Source organism: Dromiciops gliroides, chromosome 2 (assembly GCF_019393635.1).
Source record: "Dromiciops gliroides isolate mDroGli1 chromosome 2, mDroGli1.pri, whole genome shotgun sequence".
In the NCBI taxonomy this organism is placed as follows: Eukaryota; Metazoa; Chordata; class Mammalia; order Microbiotheria; family Microbiotheriidae; genus Dromiciops; species Dromiciops gliroides.
In genome coordinates, this window is record NC_057862.1 from 487,143,681 (window position 1) to 487,158,046 (window position 14,366).

General features: G+C 39.7%; 1 protein-coding gene and 1 pseudogene across 1 annotated transcript in view; both read left to right on the forward strand.

The window, feature by feature from the left end:
- The window catches only part of CDH13 (cadherin 13), a 1,286,821-nt gene that overhangs the window by 631,285 nt on the left and 641,170 nt on the right, over positions 1-14,366 (forward strand). The window lies entirely within an intron of this gene.
- Positions 9,302-9,743, forward strand: LOC122741610 (annotated as a pseudogene).

Here is a 14,366-nt window from a genome sequence, read left to right on the forward strand (position 1 = left end):
GATGCATTTCTTAGCCTTGTGTCAGTGTAATACCAATAAGGTTTCAGACAAGTTAACCGGGAAGCAACCAATGGAAGATACATGCAAATGAGTTGTAGATTTTCAGGAAGTTTTATATATACTGTTATTATGAGTTGGAATAGGGATGTGGAAGAGGGTCTCTGGATTCAGAGGACCCGAATTCAAATCCTACCCCTACCTCTGATGTTTACTACTTGTATGACCTTGGCTAAGCACTTAAATACCCTGGGTCTCAGTTTCCTCATCTGTAAATTGAAGGGGGTAAAATAAATGGCTTCTGATGTCCCTTAGATTAATGGACTTTTGAGGGGAGGAATTGAGAATAACATTCATTGAGTTTGGGCAACTTTCTGAATGCCAAGAATGTCACATGGCTCAGATAAAATGTACAGTTCTTTCGGGGGTTTATCTGCCTTGATACCATTGTTACCCTATTTTACTAATACCAAGTATATATTGGCAATGTGCTACCCAGGGTCACAGAGAAAGATAGTCTATCTTCACATATAATTTCATAGCATTTCAGCAAATCATAGAAGGCAGTGACCATAGCTAGATGTTCTTACAGGCTCCTAACTCAGAGAACCCATAAAATGTTAAAACAATAATGAGTCATCAATGGCCCCAGTGGTACATCGTGAACTATATTTATAGCAATTCTAATTTTCTCCTTTGGAGAGTAATGGATTAGGCACTGACCTTGAAGTAAGGAGGACCTGAGTTCAAATCTCACCTCAGACACTTACTAGCTGTGTGCCACTGGGCAAAACACTTAACCCCAATTGCCTTAAACATCTCAGCCATCTCCAGGCATCCTGATATCTATCTTGCCACTGGCCCTAGATGGCTCTGGAGGAGAGACTGAGGTTGGTGACCTTGCACAGCCCTCCCTCATTAAATCCAATTCAGTGAAAGTTGGATGACCCCAATGTCATGGTCCTCTTTGAAAATGAAGGACCAACAATAACAATGATGACAACAACAACTTTTCTCCTTTCCAAAGATGCACTATGTTGTAAACCCTCTAAATCAGGGATCAAGTAGTGAGTGCTAATTCTGAATTGCAATTGTTCACAAAATGAAATAGTTGGGGATAAGAAATTAGGCCTTTGTTATGCACAGTTACAAAGAGGACTAGACGACTGCCAGTGTTCTTACTTCACGATTTTAAAAAATACGTAATTTAATTAAATATATCCCCCAAAATATTTTTAAAATGTTAACACGGATTTTTAAAATTTTGAGTTCCAAATTTTCTTTCTCCTTCCTATCGCTCCCACCTCTGAAAAGGTAAACAATTTATCAGTTATACATGATAAGTCTTGCAAAACCTAGTTCCATATTAATCATGTGAAAATGAACACACAAAAACATGAAAAATAAAGAAAGTGAAAATTTGCATTTCAATCTGTCCTCAGAGTTAATCAGTTCTCTCTCTGGGAGGTGGACGGCATTTTTCATCATGAATCCTTCAGAATTATCTTGGATCATTGCCTTGATCTGAGTTTGCTTCAGGTCTTTTGATGGGACAGTCTAGGAGGCCTGCTTTAAGTTTCAATTTACTAGGTACACTTGTCCCAGAGAAACTTGTGCGTCAGAATTGAGTGGCTGACAAAATGATTTGATCATAATGAAGAGGTGGCAAGGTGTTATCTACATCTTATTCCCTCTTGAAAACCATTGACCAGATTTGCATCCCCTCCAGCTATGATCTTGGTGACCTTCTTGCAATCGTGTTGGCAAAAAGCACAGGGTATAGTCGGAGAACTTCAAATAATAAAGTTATCCATGTTGGCAGCTTTGACTTCCTCTAACCTTATGTCCCCAGGGAGTTTGAATTCTATCCATTCATGAGGTCTGACACTAGTTGTTCAAAAGAGAAACATTAAAATTAGCATGTTTTCTTCATTTTTTTTTCAGTAAGGCAATTGGGGTTAAGTGACTTGCCCAGGGCCACACAGCTAGTAAGTGTTAAGTGTCGGAGGCCAGATTTGAACTCAGGTACTCCTGACTCCAGGGCCAGTGCTTTATCCGCTGTGCCACCTAGCTGCCCCCTTTTCTTCATTTTAAATGAAGTCTTCTCTAGCATCATTCAATCAGTCTTGAAGTAAAAGCTTTTGGAGACTAGTAAATTATGTTTCCTTGAGCTGAGAATTCTTCAGTCAGCACTCATTTCAAACTTAGAAATTGGAAGCATGAATATGTGTCAAGATTCCTGCTTAAGGAAATTATATTAGCCTGGCTCTCCCTTCTGCATGTATTGGTTGTTTTTCTTCAGAGTTCTTTTCATGATTGTCTGTAGGTTTGTTTTCACTCACAGTGCCTGTTTTTGATTTGTAAGCTCTAAGAGCACTGGGGCTGCATCTTCCAAGCTGTTTTTATTCTCCTCTTCAAAGGCATTGTTCAAATGTTGGGTCCTTGAGTTCATTCAGCAGACATGTAATGGGCATTTACTTACTCTATGTAAGGCTTTCTTTATATCTGGTCTAATAGGAGGATTAAAATGTGAGTCACTAGACTCTTAGAATTCATACTTTAGCAATGACCATGAATAATGGCAATATAGTGGACATGGCATTGGTTGACACTGGATATAATTTTTCAAAAGTTACAAAATCACCTTCCTTATCTAGAGGTCATTTTTCTTTAGTAAGAGCTACTCCTTGGAATATAGCCCAGATCAAGGAGGAATTCAAAAGGGTCTCTAGTCAGTCACAAAAAACTGACAAAATATATACATCACACTCATCAGGGAATATCCCAAGCTCTCCTTTGAACTCTTAATGTACAGCGAATCTATATAAACTTGACCTTTGATATTGTAACGATTGGAATAACGCCACCTGCTGGATACTTACTGTAGAGGAGTTCTGCCCATGAAGGGAAGGTCTTTGAGGGCAAGACCATTTTAGCCCTTAACAATATTCTAAGTCATAGTAGATCAGCAGTAATGGTTTAGAAGGGTGAGAGGGGGAGGGATTGCTAGAGATCACTTTATTGACAATACCAATTGATAGCCTGACAGTGAGAAGACAGAAGCTCTAAATATAGGCATAAGTACTGAGTTAATTGATTTTATATGGACTCATATGTATTCCTTATAGAAAAGGTAATTTGTATTCTGGTTCTTTGTTTGTAGATATGCACTCACTAGTTCCTAAGAAGTTGAAGAACATACAAGTCTTTCCACTTTTGGCTAAAGTTCATTGTTTTGCAAGAAAAAGCTTATGGAGTGGAGGGGAAGATGGGGAAGGAGCAGGGGACTGAGTGAGCCTTACTCTCATAAGAATTGGCTCAAAGAGGGAATAACATACATATTTAAATGGGTATAGTACTATATCTTGCCCTGTGGGAAAGTGGGAGGGGAAGGGGATAAGGGGGCAGAGGTCAAGGAAGGGAGGACAGATTGGGGTAGGGGGCAGTAGAAAGCAAAACCCTTTTGAGGAGGGATAGGGTGAAAGAAGATAGAAAATAGAGTAAATATCAAGGGGGGACAGCTAGGTAGTGCAGTGGATAGAGCAACGGCCTTGGAGTCAGGAGGACCTGAGTTCAAATTTGGCCTCAGACACTTAACATTTACTAGTTGTGTAACCCTAGGGAAGTCACTTAACCCTAATTGCCTCACCCCCCCCAAAAAAAAATGTCAAAGGGAGGGTAATACAGTTAGTAATAGTAACTGTGAAAGAAATAATGAGCAGGATGCTATCAGAAGGACTTATGAAAAATGTAATCCATCTACAGAGAAATAACTGGTGGTATCTGAATACAGATTGAAGTATAATTTTTTTGTTAGTTCCTCTTTCTAAAGTTATTTTGTCTATTTTCTTTCACAACCTGACTAATATGGAGATGTTTTGCATGACTGCACATGTATAACTTATATTGAATTGCTTGATCTCTTAGGGAGGGGTAGGGATGGAGGGAGGAAGAAAATTTGGAAAACCAAGTTTTAAAAAATCAATGTGAGCACTGGCCCTGGATTCAGGAGGACCTGAGTTCAAATCTGGCCTCAGACACTTGACACTTACTAGCTGTGTGACCCTGGGCAAGTCACTTAACCCTCATTGCCCCACCAAAAAAAAAAATTCAATGTGAAAATTTGTTTTTACATGTAACTGGGAAAATTCTAAATAAATTTATTATTATTAAAAAATAAAATTAAAATTAAAAAAATTTTACAATAGAGTTAATTGTTTTGGAAAGTCAAGCTTCAGTGCAAATTAGGCCAGGTTGTGATACTGTTTCCTGATCTGATCCCAAGACAAATTAGTGTAGTAGGAATTGTGCTTTCCTGACTTTACCACTAATTAATTCACTATAATATTTTGGACAAGTTACTTCCCCCTCCCTGGCCCACAATTTTCCCATCTGTAAAATAAGAGCTGTTGGGCAGGTTGCCTTTACGATGCATTATTTCAAAGTTTCTATGAGGCTATGTAATGTGTGCTCTTAGCCACTGGTGAGAGAATATGGAGACTAATGATTATCGTGTGGTGGGATCTAATTTTTTAAAAAAAGTTCCCAGGACAAGGGTGGGGAAGAACAAAACAAAACAAAACAAAAACAAACAAACAAACCTTCCTTTTTTATGCTCTGCTAACAATGGACCTTTGTCTAAGAAGGAGATACACTCCTATGTTGGATCAAGTAGCCACATTCTGCCTTAGGCAATAGGATCTTGAGCAAATCATCTCTGCTTATATCATGGTTTACAAGTCAGAACACCTCCTTCTTAGATATTGATGACAGTTTGTTTAAATAGACATGTGCCTTTCATTACACTTTATCTACTGGTTGTAGGATCTCTAGTGCTCTCAACTTTCCTTTGAGCCGCTCTAGCATGGTTCAATATAAAGTCTTGCAAAAACCAACACAAATTTTCAGTGGCACCTACTATTCAATTACTCATAGAATCAAAGATTTAGAGGTGCAAGTAAATTTACAGGTCAGTGAATCCAACTCCCATATTTTATAGAGAAAGAAACTGAGGCTATCGTGAGGTGAAGTGACTTTCTCAAGATTACACACTGTTAAATGTTTGAGACAGCATTTGGAATTCTGTATTTCTGACATCTAACCCAGTGCTCTATCCCCTCTACCAATTCACTGCCTTTAAACCATCTATCCAAGATATATGGATTCAGTCATATTGGTTTAACACCAAAACACTAAGGAATATCCTTGTAGAACAGACAATACAATTGAGCATTTATTAATTATTTGTCTATGTTTCCTGACACCAAGCATAACTAGAGGAATTGAGGATGCCATCAGAATACTTTACACAGGAGAATAGAGATAGGGTCTATTTTGTGGCAAGAGGAGTCGCAAGTTTCAAGACCAAGGGATGCTGAATAGACATCTCAAATGGTCTTTTGCTATCCATGAATGTCAAGAGAACTGGAAGAAGGTCAGAGTACACTCTCTATGGCATATTTAACATAAGATAATGACAAGAGCTCCACAGGATGAAAAGGCATGAATGGATTACCATCTGTATTGCTGAAGGATAGGCCCACATGAGTGAAATTACATATTGATCTAGTTACTCTTCCTAAGCTAAATTGTGAATTTCCTTAAGGACTTATGCTTGGCTTTGAAGTGTCAACAGAACAGAATATTGGCTGAAGTTGGTTTCTTAGTGTCCAATGCAAGATATCTGAAACTCAAATATTCACTACTGGTGGTTACTAAAGGTCTGTAACCAGGGCAAGGTCTATTAGCTAAACAAATGCATGATAAGGTCTTATGTTTAAAGTGTAAACACTATTTTTTCTTCCCTACAGAGTACTTCAGGCAAAGTTGTCAGGCTCATTCATTAAAGCATCTTCAATACTTTAAGAATCCCTGATCTCATGCAATTTGAAACTCCTCCAGGCCTTAATAGATAGCTTCTTGAGTTGCTGTGGCTGGACAGAAAAATCATCACCATGTACCCAAGCCTCTGGCAATAAAATTCTTGACACTTGGCTAGGCTGGACCTCTGACTAAAGCTGAAGTGTCTTCAGAAATACCTGTCAATTTGACTCTTGAGGTGATGACAGCTTCAAGAAACCAGGATGAATGCGACATCACATGGAGGCACTGAAGAAGGGAAAGGCTTTGATATGCATGTAATGTGCATCATAGGCATGTGGTTTTCTATTTAACTAAGGAGAATGTTTTCTTCCCCATGAATCAGTTCTTTAAATTACATTATTTGTTTCCATTTAAATTCTAAAATAGAATTTTCAGTCCTAAGATCCAGTCATTCCCCAATGCCTCTCAGGATCCTGATTTCCATGAATATTTCTGAAGGGGTTTGCAGAGTGGTACCATGATGTGATGTACAGAGACCCAGCCTCTGAGTCTGGAAAAACTGGGTTTGGTTCTGCTCCTGACACATACTGACTGTGTCACCCTGGAAAGTTATTTTATCTCTTACTCTCCCAGATAACTTTCAGACTATGAAGAACAGATGCTGATGTGCATTGATAAAAGTAGTTTCCTGACTCAGAATGCCATATACCAATAAACTCACAGGGATAGTCTCCTTTCATTCCCTCCCACAAAACAAAGAAAGAAACAATCACAGCAAAGCAAAACAAAGCATACATCTCCATATTCTGGCAACTGAAACTAAGAGGCAGGTGGTACAGTGGGTGTAGAGGACCCCACTTATAGTCAGGAAAACCTGATTTCACATCCAACCTCAAAGTCCCTAGGTAAGTCACTTAACCTCTGTTCCTTGACTGTAAAATGCAGATAATAACAATATCTACTTTTCAGGATAGTTGTGAGTATTAAATGAGATAATTGAAAAGCTCTTACTACAGGGAGCATAGTAGGCACTTTATAAATGGTTATTCCCTCTCCTCTTATTCCTGAATGCTTCTGAGTGCATTGTAAAAACTGAAGCCAAGTATGTGTAGTATTTTTTGTGCCAGTAAATTACTCTCTGAGAGTGGTTTATGGTCATCTTCCTTGATCTCTTCTTGCTTATAAATTTGAAAGAATCACATTCCTTAACATACACTCTTGAACAATATTAATTTTAGTCCTCCTCTTCTTTTCCTTTTCTCATTTTTTTTCCTGTGTTCAGTGTTATTGGATAACCCTCCTAGTCCTTCTCTTTGCCCAGGGCTTTTCCTCCTCACACCTTTGTCGGATCTATTAGAGAAACTTCCTATGTTTTTCCTTTGCCAGGCTCTTGCCTCCTCTTCAGTGTGTGTTTCCAGAAGTGAGCATCATTTCTCTGCAAATGTTGAATCTTCTTTGAACTGTTGCCTTGCTATCTTTTTTTCTCTCTTTGATCATCCGTGCCTGATTTCACTTTGATGTCATTGCTTCTCTTCTAGGCCTTGTGGAAGTTAAAGTCCTTTTACCTTCTCATCTCTACCTCAACCTAGGATGCCAAGCTTAGCGTCACTGTCAACCTGCTATTTCTGAATCTCTCACAGTAAATGTGCCCCCTCCACAATGTAGATTAATATGTATGTATTGAGATTAAGAGTGTGTGTGTGTTTGTATGTGTATATTGGGAACAGAATCCAGTACTACATTTTTGTGTGTTTTTTACACATACAATTTTCCTGAGGGTTATCCTTCCTGGAGCTGGATCCCCATATAACATCTTGAGTTTTAAAGTATTAGGCCAGGCACACTACAAAATTATTTTTTACTTATTCCATGAAAGTAAGAAGTCTGCACAGAAATTAGTGTTTCACAAAAAAAAAAGCCCATAATATAGTCCATTAAAAATCAGATTAGAGCACTCTATTCTTTTAAAATGTTATTCTTGAATTGCTTTATGTGCAAAACCCTTTATGTTTGCTTTCTTCCCAAGTATCTCTTATTCTGTAGGAAAACAATGGGTGGGAAAGAGAGAAGGAATGCAACAGAAGAGGATAAATTGGTACAAAATGGATTGGTATTCTCTTACTTAGGAGAGAATTATTTGATTAGATCTTGGCATTAATGAGATCAAAATCACTGGCTTGAGCATTGTATGTTCCAGTTAACTCTCTTCTATTTGCAGCCTCAGACTACAACCCACAATAGGGATGCAATAGGGCAGAAAAGGGAGACAGAGTCCATAGACAAAAAGTAATAAAAAAAAAAGGAGGAAGAAACAAAGATGAAGATGAGAGACAGCATGGTAGAGTGGGGTAGAAGGGGAAGAGGGCTAGATTTGGAATCAGGGACTCGGGTTTGAATTCCAGCTGTGACATTTAGTGCCTAAGTGAGATCTGACAAGTTGCTTCATCTCCCTTAGCCTCAATTTCCTTATCTCTAAAATGAAAGGATTAGAGTAGGTGACTCCCAAGTCATTTTCAACTCTAAAGTCATATTCCCAAGATTCTAAAAAGGAAGAAAGGAAGAAATAAAGGAAGGAAGGAAGGGAGGAGAGAGAGAGAGAGAGAGAGAGAGAGAGAGAGAGAGAGAGAGAGAGAGAGAGAGATGTGTCAACAAAAGCTAAAACCCTCCAAAAACAATTAAAATAAACTTCTTGAGGCAATTTATTATTTTTTCTCATTGTTTTTCAATGTTTTCTAATTAATCCTCAAGATGAAAAATGGCAGCATTTTACCAAATTGTCAATTACTCTTTGAGCATTAGTGCTATGGACAAAATATGAGAAATATTTAAAACTCTGGATTTAAAGATACATGTAAGATCCATAATGCAATTGTTATTCCAGTAGGACCTGCTCTGGGCTATCATCTCTTGGCCTCTGTTTTCTTTAGGTGATGTCCAGCATAAGCATGTTCTTCTTGGAGACTATTTTTGATATTGTAAAGGCCAAGGGCAACTATCACATTAGATAATATTCAGGGGATATGATCACTCTGATAGGGACAGGGATTAGACCTGTAATTTTGTTGAAATAGACAGTGCCTAGATGAGGAAAATCCTCCTATCAAAGCAGTTTAACAACTTCTTTGAAACTTAGAGAGTTGGAGCAGCAGAGCAGAGAAGAGCTGAGGGAAGCTGTGCTCGCGTGGGAGCAACCTACCCACCGGGAGAGAAAGAAGGAGCTAGAGAGAGCACAGGAGGGAGAGAAGAAAGAAAGCTAGGAAGTAAGGACTGAGAACACAGGGCTGGGCCAAGGCCACAGGGAACTGGAGCTGAGTGACCTGCAGCAGCTGCAGCTACAGGAGAAGCAAAGGGGACACTGCCACTGGTCCCCTCCCCCCACCCCCCACCCTCCTCCGGCACGTGGTCTCCCTTGCCAACCACCTTTGCTTTTTGCTCTCTGGAGGGGGCTGCGTGCGAGGACTTGTCACTGTGAAGTGCTGCCATGTCTGACCAGAACGCAGTGATCAAGAACACAGACATGTCTGAGGACATGCAGCAGGATGTGGTTGACTGTGCAACGCGGGCTGTGGAGAAGGACAACATAGAGAAAAACATTGCTGCCTATATGAAGAAGGAATTCGACAAGAAATAAATATAACCCCACGTGGCATTTTATCGTGAGCTGAAATTTTGGCAGCTACATCACACATGAGACAAAGCACTTCATCTATTTTTCCAACTTTTTTTTTTTTTTAAGCAGGGCAATGAGGGTTAAGTGATTTGTCCAAGGTCACACGGCTAGTAAGTGTCAAGTGTCTGAGGCCAGATTTGAACTCAGGTCCTCCTGAATCCAGGGCCAATGCTTTATCCACTGCACCACCTAGCTGCCCCATTTCATCTATTTTTACTTCTGTCAAGTTGCAATCCTCTTCAAGTCTGGCTAGGTGGCCTAGTGGTGGAGGCGGGCAGCGGTGGTGGCAGGCAGGGCTGAGACCGTTACATGTACTGAAGGCTGGCACCAGAATTTCCTCTCCAATGGCTATGCTACTCCATGGATTGTATGCTCGACTTCATGTGTATATGTTGCAGAAACTTAGTTTCCAAGAGTTAAATGAGTTGCCTAGGGTCCCAGAAATAGAATGAGATGGAGGTGGAAGAGGCTTGAGTCCAGGTATTCCTGGATCCAAAGTCAGCTCTCTATCTACCAAGCCATTATGAGTGTCTTTTATTAGAATGCTCAGAAACTTGCTTTGAACCATCAAACTAGCTATACAGAGCTTATTCCAGATCCTGCCATCCTATTTGTGAAACATGGTTGTTTAATGAAAAGGCTCCCTGCTCATTGGCAGGTAGGGAAGACCTGGGAGGTGCCATGTCTCTTTCTATATCAAGTGCCTGGGAAGTAGGTCACCTAGCTAATATGATGGTCGGATAACTTACCCATCTTGCAGGGAGAGGGGCAGAAAAGCTCTGCTATGGAGGGTAATATTTAAGCTAACTCTAGAAGGGAACCAGGAGGCAAGATGAGGAAAGGTGATATTCCAGACATGGGGAAGAGCTACTATAAATGAACAGAGGGTGGGAATAGAGTGTGGTGTTCGAGGAGCAGCAAGTGGACTAGTGCAACTTGATCATAGACTAGGTGGAGCAGAGTGAAATAGAGGAAGACTTTATGATCCAAGGAATAAAAAGCTTTAAATACCAAATAGAGAACTTTATATTTGGTACTGGAGGTAATAGCCACTGGGAATCATTGAGTATGGAGTGGGTGACATAGCCAGACCTACTTTTTAGGAAAATCTCATTGGGAGCTGTGTGGAAGAACTATTAGAGCTGGGAAAGATTTGAGTCAGGAAAACCAAATCAGAAATTCTTACAATAGTTCAGGTAAGAGGTGACAAAGGTCTGAATTCTACTGGTGGCTGTGTGAGTAGAGAGATGGGGGCTTACAAGGAAGATGTTATGAAGGAGGAAACATGATTCAAAAACAAATTTGATAGGTAGGAAGGTCCCCAAAGATTTTTAAATGCTAAGCTGAGGAACTTGTCTTTTATCCTAGAGGTAACAAAGGAGCCAATTAGATATATTGCGTAGGAGGAGCATAAAGGCGAAGATTCCACTTACCATTTTATACAGTTGAATAACATTCATATTTTTATTTACAATTACCATGTCTCTTTGAGCATGCATTTTTAAAATGGTACAGAGCCTGCTTGGTTAGGTATGTGTCTTTTTAGAAACATTACTTATTTTTCCCTTTCCTACTCTCTACCCCAGCCTGAAAGGAACAAATACATTTCCAAATTTTAAATAAAACTAAGTGGAGAAAACAGAAGAAACTTTAATCGTAGGAAAGTTTTCAGGAAAACTAAATTTAAAGTGAGGCAAACCTGCATGTGTTTGTGCCTGTGATAAGTACTGGAGGGGAGAGTTGTGGCTCACACTGAGATATCATCATTATAACAACACCTAGAATGCTCTAGTCTGGTAGCTCAGAATGAGAGCCAGGAGGAAAATGAAAGAAAATTAACTTTCTTACATGATCACAAAAATCTGAGAAGGACATTGGCACTGATACCTTCTGTATTTTTACTTTTTGTTTAACCATATGGGAACTTCAAGGCTCTATTTTTATTCCCAAAGCTCTTTGTGAGTAGCAGCTTGGGCTGGATTCACAGGTCATCCTGCCCAACTCACCCTCCTCCCTTAAGTATCCTTGTGGGCTTTTGTGAAATGGGTAGACACATAGACAGTGATTGGGCAAAGCCTTTGTGTGAAGACTTGTTCCCCTCTCACCCTCAACCATGCTCCCATATCTTTTATAGTAGACACATACCTGGGAGGGGAGGGAGCGGTGTTAGGGGGTAGGGATTAGGCCCTCCATTTTGTACTTCCTTATCTTACTTTCCATAGTACACAAAATTTTTGAGTATCATCACTCAAGTTCTGTCATCTCTGACTCTGGTTCAAAAAGAAGAGATCCTTATTACTCCCTAAGGTTCATTCTGTCTTCGTGATTGGGGGAATCATATAAGAGTCACAAAAGCCTTGGATCCGGAATTGGAGGGCCTGAGATTGAATCTTGGCTCTGGTAGCTATTACCTATATGATCTTGGACTTTTCCAATCATCTCTCTGGTTCCCCCTATTTGTGACAAGACTTGGTTAGACTAGGTGGTGACTAAAATCTCTTCTAGTTTCAAACCCTCATCTTACTAAGACAGACAGATCAGAACATGACAGAAATTTTTCCCCTGTAGGCCCCTGGGTTCAGCCTCTGGGACATTTCCTTTTCTTTATTATAATGAGGTACAAGGGAAGAGTCAGTTTCTCCTGGTCTCATCCATGTCTCTTAGATAAATGTATTAAAGGTTTAGGTTGAATCTAGTGAAAGCAAATAAAAGCTGATACAAAGAAAGCTTAGGAAGTAAAGAGAAGCTGTGCAGGGTAGAGCAGAGAGCTCTTCAAACTTTCTGCATTCTGCTTTCCTCAGTGTCTGTGACACACCATTAGTGGAAACACAAGGGTCCACACTAACTTCTGCTTTTCTTTCAAAGAAAGAAAAAGTGTCTTTGGGGGATATGTGATGGGTTGCTGAAAAGATGGAGAGTTCCAATCCCTGAAAAATAATTGCACAGCTTCTTAACACATGATGACTTTGGCAGCTGGGGTGAGCACAGTGCCTAGAATGTACAGTCACAAAAGGGAAAAGTAGGAAGTGTTTCAATCAGCACACTTCTCCATCAGACGGGCTTTAGGCCAAAACCTGGGAGACACAGCAGTTGTATTTGAATGCTCACTGTAAATACGGGTAGAAAACGCATTTCCCCAAGATAAATAACTAAGAACCCATTTGTGTATGTCAGTAAAATGTCCCTTGATGACTTTGGGTAGATTCTGGCAAGAACTATGTTCGTAGCACTACCCATTAATTCCCCTTCACCATCTCCCATTGCCTCTAGGATCAGATACAAATGCCTTTGTCATTGAAAGCTCTTCGCTATATGATTCCAGCCCATCTGTCTAAACTTCTTAGATATGAGCTCCCTTTATGCACTCTATGGTCCAGCCAAACAGGCCTTCTTGCTTTTCCTCACATGTCATTCCAGAGCTAGTCTCTGTGCCTCCACGTAGGGGTTTTCCCCCCCTACCTGGAACACACTCTCCTTTTACAATTAACTCTTTGACTCTCTACCTCACTTCATAGTTCAGCTCAAGCACCACATCTTCCATGAATCCATTTCTATACCCCATCCCCAGATTCTAGTGCCTACCCTACCCACATTATATTTACTTTAAATATATTTTGTATAAACTTATATGTGTAGTTGACCCCCTCTACCCAAATACAATGTAAGTACCTTGAAATCAGGGACTGTTTCATTTTTTGACTTTGTATCTCCAGTACTTATCATTGAGTTTGATATATAGAAAACACTCAATAAATACATTCAATTGAATGACTGATTTATGACTCAGTGAAACGATGATGCTAGGGTTCAGGGGTCATGGACTGATTTCAACCTTTTTTTAACCTTAGATATCCTGTAGCTTTTGAAATTTTTTGCTACCATGTGAACTTAAATTTCTACTCTCTTTGCTATTTGGATGTGTAGCTTATATCTTAAAAAGAAAAAAAAAATCAAAGATGACGAGGTCATGTATACACTAGTCAAATACAGGATTTGCATCCAAAAGAGAATTTAATTTGGCTAAAGCATCAGGACTGATGAATATTTTCTTCTCCAGTGTTCCTTGTTCAAAACGTTCAAAGGCACACAACAGAACAACTGAGTAAGTCATGGAAAGCCCTCATTAGGGGCATCACCGTATAGGCCTCTGTGTGTAAAATGACAATCATTCTCCCTAATCTCTATTCTTTTCTAGCCTCCTCATCATGTAAATGCATCCTCTAGCAGAAGTCTGCCCCCTTTTTTCCTTTACTCCCAGGAAGAGGGAAAACGATAATAAACTTATAAATAAGCACTAAAGGAGAGCCCAGGTCCAGGTCAAAGAACTGTTCCTTTTAAAATATAAATCCATATTCATCCCCATTCTATGCTAAAGAGTTTATGATGAAAAGCTTGAAGGATATGTATTTTTTTATGGATTCAAGGAAAGGACAAAGCTTAGGGCTTACTTTCCTCTCAGTTGGGCCAAATAATTTTAATAGAGATGCATTTCTAAGCATCTGATAGTACATATTCAAAGAGCCATTGGATTTACAGCATAGACCTGATTTACAAAATAGAATAATCGGTGTAAAACCTTCATTTTTCAGAAAGGGAAACTGGGGTTAAGAGAGGGTAAATGAGGGGCAGCTAGGTGGTGCAGTGGATAAAGTATTGGCCCTGGATTCAGGAGGACCTGAGTTCAAATCCAGATTCAGACACTTGACACTTACTAGCTGTGTGACCCTGGGCAAGTCACTTAACTCTCATTGCCGTGCAAAACCAAACCAAACCAAACCCAGAGAGAGAGAAACAGACAGACAGACAGAGACAGACAGAGAGAGACAGAGACAGAGACAGAGAGACAGACAGACAGAGAGAAAATGACTCTATTACA